We start from the raw sequence: 7364 nt of genomic DNA, 5'->3' as shown, positions 1-7364 counted from the left end.
GGTTAGACATCTTCGCTTTAGTGATAAATAGTTGTTACGCGATACATTTGTTCAGTTGAGATGTACTGTTGAATACAAATACAATATACAAATTGTATTATAATTTATAGCGTAACTATGGATAGATTTCAATGGTAAGAAGATTATTTTAAACTCGTACAAGCATATGCCTCTGCTCAAAGTGATGAATCTTTATGCTCTTGTTCAGCAACTGGCCTAATAACATTTATGTGACAAAAAAACATATACATCTAGAAAAATTGTATAATACACAACTCACTTCTCGATAAATGTGCGAACATGTGTAAGATGTTCGAATTTCGAATATTTTTCAGATATTCATCCACTTATGTGAAGAACGATTTTTCGCATGAGTCATCTGATTATTTTATTTTTTCTCCGAATGTCCGTACGTTATGTGTGTATTCTGTACATCCTCTGTGAACGCTTTCAGTCCTTCCGGCTTCAGTCCTTCGTCGTTTCCACGATTAGGCCGGTGTCGCTTATTTTTTTTTCAACTGCTGTGACTTGTATTCCCCCTTTACGGGGGATTACTAGCGTGAATAGCGCGTCGCGCGCTTCTCCGCTGGTTCTTATTTCACCATCCTCAACTTCCGACCGGATTATAACCACATTTCTCGGTGGTTTTACCGCCATTTGTCCGCTTTATTGCTGGCCATCTTCACTTTTTCCGCGTACGAGAGCTGTTTTGGCTCGGCCTTCGTTGTTTTCTTAACGGCCGTTTTAAGCCGCTTGCTGGCTTCCAGCGACTTACTCACAGCGCTTAATATCGCAGTTTCCTTATTCTTAGCTTTTAGCTTGTTCTAGCCTTCCGGCTAGATGACAGTTGTGGAGCAGGAGATTCTCCACAAATCCTCTCATATCCTTAAAGTAACGCATTATCGTTGCGGTTTGCCCTTGTTAACTTTGTTGCTCGGTCGTGGCAGAATGGTAGGACCCTCTTTTCCATATCGCTAGCTCGTTCCCTTATGTCGGGTATTGGCCGCGATTCTTCTTTAGTATCCTCCTTCTCTTCATCAGACCGCTTCTTGATTTCTGGGCTGTTTTGCTTTATCGGTGTAGCGCTTATATTAATATCTTTAGGGGTTGACCACTCTGCCCCTTTTTCAGGCTTTTGCGTTTTCAAGGGTTGCAAAACCATGCTTGCATGGCGGGTGGCGGGTGGCGGGTGGCGGGTGGCGGGTGGCGTCTGCCCACGTGAAGACATCTGGATTACATTCGTGGCGTACTGTTTGTACACACGGACAGTGTACGAAGCGACGCGAACACAACCTATCTGCATGCCGTCATCTTGGGTCAACGCATGCTGTCAGGAGATCTTTAAAATGTGTCCAAGGATGTTGGCCGATGTAATTGTTAACAATGACTTGGCTTACTTAGAACCAGGCAGGCAACCGCCAGAGGCAAGCGAGGTGAAGAGGCTCTACAAGCATTTCTGGGGTAGAACTGCACCTCCAAATCCTATAATCCTAGGAAGTAGAGCCTCGGAGTTGTCATTATGTGAATACTTTCTTGTTTCACATGATCTAATAAACCAACACTTCTTTCAACTTTTTTTAAGAAACTGTTTTGAATCGTGCAACATTTTCGATCGATTGCGATATCTCTGGTAATTGCATAGTTTTATTTGTGAATATTACACAAGTAAATATTTCGTTTTTTCGTTCAGATAAACTGCAACGTGATATTATTTTATATCACTGTTGCTTGATCATATTGCACAATTTTTATGCCAAGAGAAACATGCTAAAATTCTACATGTAATTTCTTTAGAGATAGTTGTACATTCAAATCATACAAATATATTCGTCTATAAAGTGATGAAAATTTCCATAATTAGGAGGTTGGCGTATGCTGCGTTTTATATCGCGCAGGAATAATTAACTCCATTTCTTCCAATGACGTTATTACAGAAATTCATACTAACCACATGATCATCTGATTTAAGTGCACGAACGAAAGAATCCATCCGTTATTATTTTTTTCCTTCCATATATCTATAAGTGTCATTTCTCCACTACCCAACATGTTCATATTCTAAACGTATCATGCGCATCTTCTTTCCGTTTCCGTCCCAAAGTTCGCAACGCAAGTATATCATTTCTAATCTTTCCACTTTTCTTCTCCTTTTCTTTTATCTGAATAATGGTTTAGTACTGCATGATTCTTAGGAACATCTAACGCATTCGAGTCAAATTATTTTCCATCACTAAATACATCCTTTCTTCGATACTTCCTACACTGCATACGTACTTTCGTAATTTCTATAGCTTTTCTCTACGGCGAGAGGCGAGAAATATCCAGCGTTTCAATGTTGGATGTTTCAAATGTTTACATCGTTGCAAAAGCGTCGATCGTTTAATAAAAGATCGTTTAATAAGACCTACTATTTTGGCATATCCTTTGGCATTCGTTGATACCGGCGATTGCTCTCTGCTCACCCTTGTGTTATATTTCACAGACCTTTCTAAGGATTATGTTACCATGTTTCAATATCCATTAATGAATTTTGTAATTTTTAAGACGTTACAGTTATTTGTAATGTATATATAGTCTTACTTTGATTGACTAACTGATTTACTTGCATAATTCAATGAGAAGTAAAACAATAAAATATTGCGTATAAGCTATCATTTTGCTTTCAAAACACCTTAATAGTAATCAATAAAAAATATAACAAGATTCTATTTAGATTTCCTTCTATAACTTTCATATCTTTTCTGCATGTATATAATTTATAAAATATAACATTTAAAAAATATAAACTGGTAAAACATATAATATTCTCATGGGAGAATGTTCTCATTTCTCCTTGTACCGTACATCAATTAATGTCAAATTATACTACAATCAATAAAAATATAGCAGCAGAAATGGAAAATGTAAATAACCCATGGGAGAAAGCAGGGTATCTCTTGTGAAGACACCACAACTCCCATGATCTATTGTCGCAATCATAATTAACTAGAAGTGGTTAGAATGAAATAATTACGTAACTGTAACGCTGACCGTATGTTATGCCAACAATGGGAGCCGAGGCAGTAAAACTCGATAGCGACACATATACCCGTACGGCAACACGTGCTTGCGTGGCGATTACGAAAAACCGACGGCCAGTAGATGAAAGAAGGCCACATGCAGTCGAATGAAATCAAATATTAAAAACAGGGCCTAGGCTAATTAAGATTCTCTTAAGATGTTCACTACCAGCATCACACTATTATGATGCGTCGATTTTCATTCAGAGGTAAGAATCATAGATATGAGAAGACAGTCTCACGTACGATTTCAGGAAACCCAAACTGCAACATCCCGATTCCCACGGAAGTGAAGCCCCAGTGGACCACCACTCCGTGGGGGATGGCATTATAAATAAGCGTAGCAACATAGCGCAGCGCTCATTATTATTTTAATCATTCTTTGTGCTCATTATAATTTACGTACCATATTGTGCTCATTATTTTTGTATTCATTCTTAGTGATCATTGTTATTACGGTTCATTATTATTTTGTTCACTCTTTGTGTTCATTGTTACTACTTTCGTTATTGCGCTCATCATTGCGTTTAAAAATTTTGTATAGTATTTTGCGTTTCGGGGTCTTTAGTTTTTCGGTCAAGAAAAGAGAGCCGCGACTAAGTAAAAAGAAAATTTTATCTTTGAAGTCCTCATTTCATCGCTTAGACAGAAACGGGCATTGTAATTGCGGTATTAATCCAGTTAGTAAATTGTTCAGTCTGTATCGAAATAGATAAATAAAGTAAAAGTTGATAGTAAACTATATTCGAGTTCAAGTAATAAACCCAACAAAAACATCGACGACCACCGGAGCAGCTAAGGTAATGGCGCCAGACAGCACCTACTCCTCAAGGTAAGAAAATTAATTTTGAAAATTTCCTTCTTCTCTGATAATTTCGTTGCCCTCGAGAATCGAATTAGAACTTCCTATCATCGACCTCGTTTTATTTTCGTGAACGGTTTTGAAGATAGAATCATTGTTTAAACTTTAAACAAAGGGGTTGTCCGCTGTGTCGGCTTGTGCGAACGGTGTTTTCAGCTACTCAAACACCCACTGATCTTCGCATTCTTTCTCCCATTGTTGGCAAAACATTGCCCGTCTTTGGGCAAGGCTTGCGAAATCACACAAGTCCCGCACAGAGAGGACCATTAAATACATCGTCAGGGTCAATCGAAAATTAAGAGCAATACCGGCATTGCTATTTACCGATATTCTTGCCATCATTGCATGCGATTGTAAGAGAGAAATAGCAGAACAATTTCCCTTCGAAAATTTAACCAAAGGATCGTTCGCTGTGTTGGCGTGTGCAAACGGTGTTTTCGATTATCGAAAACACCCATCGATCTTCGCATTCCTCCTCCCACTGTTGTCAAAATATTGCCCGTCTTTGGGCAAGGCTTGCGAAACCACACGAACCCCACACAGGGAGGATCGTTGGAATCATCCTCGATTATTAAACTCGAAGGGCAAGAAAATTGTGGCAATAGAAACCATCGTAGTAAATGAACTGAGCTTTGGTTCTAACGACAAACTACTAGAGCGAAATTAAAAGAGAAGAAGAAGGCAAACGTAGGAATAAATTTATATCAAACAACGAAAATTCACATTCTTATCCAATCCATCAACGGGAAAATTCTTGTTCTACCTCCTCTAACTAACTAATATACACATATCCATATATATATATATATATATATATATATATATATCAACTATACTAACATCGATACTAAGTGCACACAAAATTCTCTAAAGCATATGACGACAAAATGGACAATTACATAAACTCGCTTGCCAAAAATAGTAATCCTTACTTGGGCTTTCGGTTCGGTTCGGGCCGAGGGTAACACACGGACGGAGATCTCTGGGGAAAAAGTGAAGTGTGAAGGGAAAAAGGAACAGGAAGCATAAAGAGGCATGAAGAAGGGAAAATAAAGAGTGAGCATACAAGGAGAAGGCAAAAGAAAAGCGAAAAAGGAGACAAGAACGAGAGAAAGCTACAAATAAGAAAAACTAGAAAAGAAGAGGTTAGGAGGCTAGAAGCGCGGCAAAACAAAGTAAGGTAGGGAAACGGCAGATGGCGACAAACAGGGGAAGACCAAGGAGTACTGGTAAAGCAGTCTTCAAAAATACACTGGACAAATACAGTTCGACAGAAAAAGAGACACCAGCCAGAGAGAAAGTAATGGAGACAGTGGTGGAAAAAATAGAGAAAATGGAAAGAGGATTCGAGGCAATGATCGAGGAAATAAAATATATATATATTGGAAAAGCAAGTGGAGGAGCTGAAGAGAGAAATGAAAGAGGAAAGGGAAAGAAGGGAAAGAGAGACAGACAGAGAGAAAGGAGAGTGGGAATGGGAAAAGAAAGAATTATTGGGTAGAATCAGAAGAATTGGAGAGGATCAGGACAGGGCAGAGAGAGAGGAAAGAAGAAGAAACATAGTAATCAAGGGAGTGGACTGGAACGAAGGAAGCAATGAAGAGACAGTAAAGGAGTTCATAAACGAAAAAATGAGGATAGGGGCAGAAGTAGAAAAAGCACATATGATAAAGGTGGGGTGGGGGGGGCAAGAACACAATAATAGTGGCAACGATGAAATCAATGGAGGAAAAAATAAGGATAATGAAGGAGAAAAGCAAATGGGAAAAGGGTGTATACATGGACGATGATCTGACAAAAAAAGAAAGGGATGGGAAGCAACACATAAGAAGGGTAGCCAGAGAAAGAATGGAACAAGGCGAATATGTAAGGACAGGATACAAGAAACTAACAATAGAGAACAAATGGTACAGGTGGAACGAAAACGAAGAGAGGCTGGAGGAAGAAAGAAAGAGAGGGGAAGGAAAATGAAAAAAGAGGAACAGGAGGGGGGACTACAATGGGGATGAAAACGTGCTTCTGAAATGTAGCAGGGCTAATAAGTAAGGACAAAAGAGAAAAGTTAAAATATAGACTACCCAAAGAATTCGACTGGAAATGCAGGGCAGCAATGACAGTAAGGAAAAAAGGAAGAGCAAAGGGAAGAATAACAACGGGTATAAATAAAAACCTAAGAGAAATAGGATATAAAGGAATTAGTGATAATATAGTTGGAAGAAAAATAATATACAATTACAAGACGTATAGGATAATGATGGTTTATAATCAAGATACATAAGGGACATGGAAAAAAATAGAGGAAAGAGTAGACGGAAGAGAAGAGGAAGTGGTGATCATCGGCGGAGACTGGAACGCAAGAACGGGAGAAGAGGGAGGGTCGATAAACGAGGACGTAGGGAAAGAAAAAAACAGACGATCAAAAGACAAGACAATAAACGCGGAAGGAAGAACACTGCTAAAGATAATCAATGGCAGCGATAAAGAAGGAGAGGAGCGGACCTATATTGGCGAGAGAGGAAACTCAGTAATAGACTATGTGATTGGCAATCAGGAGGCGACAGAAGAAATAATTTACATGAAAATAGGAAAAAGAACAGAGTCAGGCCACATGCCGTTAGAAATAGAAATAGGGGGGGGGGCGCGGAATTACAAAAAAATGAGGAAAAGGAAGAAGAAGAGAAGGAGAAGAGGGAATGGACAAACAAAAGTGTGGAAAAATACTTGGACGAATGTAAAGACTGGACCTGCAACGAAAGAACAGTAGCGGAAATGTGGACAGAAATCAACAAGAAGATAAACGAAGCAATGCAAAAGAAGAAAGTAAAGATAAGGAATAGAAAGAGAGGAAAAGAGAGTAAAAGAGAGATGAGAAGGAAGGTGACAAAGTTTATGAAAGGAAAATACAGTGGAGAAGCTCTTATGGAGGAAAAAAGGCATTCAAATAGAGGTGCAAACAAAGAAAGGAAAGATACGAAGAAGAAGAAATGGTGAAAATCAAGAAGATCAAAACAGAACAAGAAGCGTGGAAATACATAAATAAATACAGAAGAAGAAGAGAAAATATAGATGAAGATTGTATGAAATAAGCGAGGAAGAGTGGAAAAATCATTTTATGGAAATTTTAGAAGGAACAGAGCACAAAGAGGGCAGGAAAAAAGAGGAGCATCGAGCAGAAGAGAAAATAATGGATGAGAGAGAAGATAATATATAGAGAAGGAAGAGGTGATATACAAACTAAGAAACTTGAAGGAGAAGTATGCACCGAAGGAAGTGGGTGAAGCGTTATGGGCTCTGTTAAGGAAAATATGGAATGGGGTGGGGATATCAGAAGATTGGAAAAAAGGAGCAAATATGTCCGATATATAAAAAGAGGGACAAGAGAGTAGGGAAGGGTTACAGAAAAGTAACATTAATGGATACAGCATACAAGATCTGTGCAGGGA

At 38.7% G+C, this 7364-nt stretch overlaps 1 pseudogene; it reads left to right on the top strand.

Moving 5' to 3' along the window:
• The first annotated feature begins 5224 nt into the window (after positions 1-5224).
• On the top strand, positions 5225-6540 carry LOC117215131 (annotated as a pseudogene).
• The last annotated feature ends 824 nt before the right edge of the window (positions 6541-7364 follow it).

The sequence above is a fragment of the Bombus bifarius genome, unplaced genomic scaffold, assembly GCF_011952205.1.
Source record: "Bombus bifarius isolate JDL3187 unplaced genomic scaffold, Bbif_JDL3187 scf7180000009379_frag, whole genome shotgun sequence".
In the NCBI taxonomy this organism is placed as follows: Eukaryota; Metazoa; Arthropoda; class Insecta; order Hymenoptera; family Apidae; genus Bombus; species Bombus bifarius.
The sequence above is the reverse complement of the archived record's forward strand: the minus strand, read 5'-3'. Positions and strand labels throughout refer to the sequence as shown.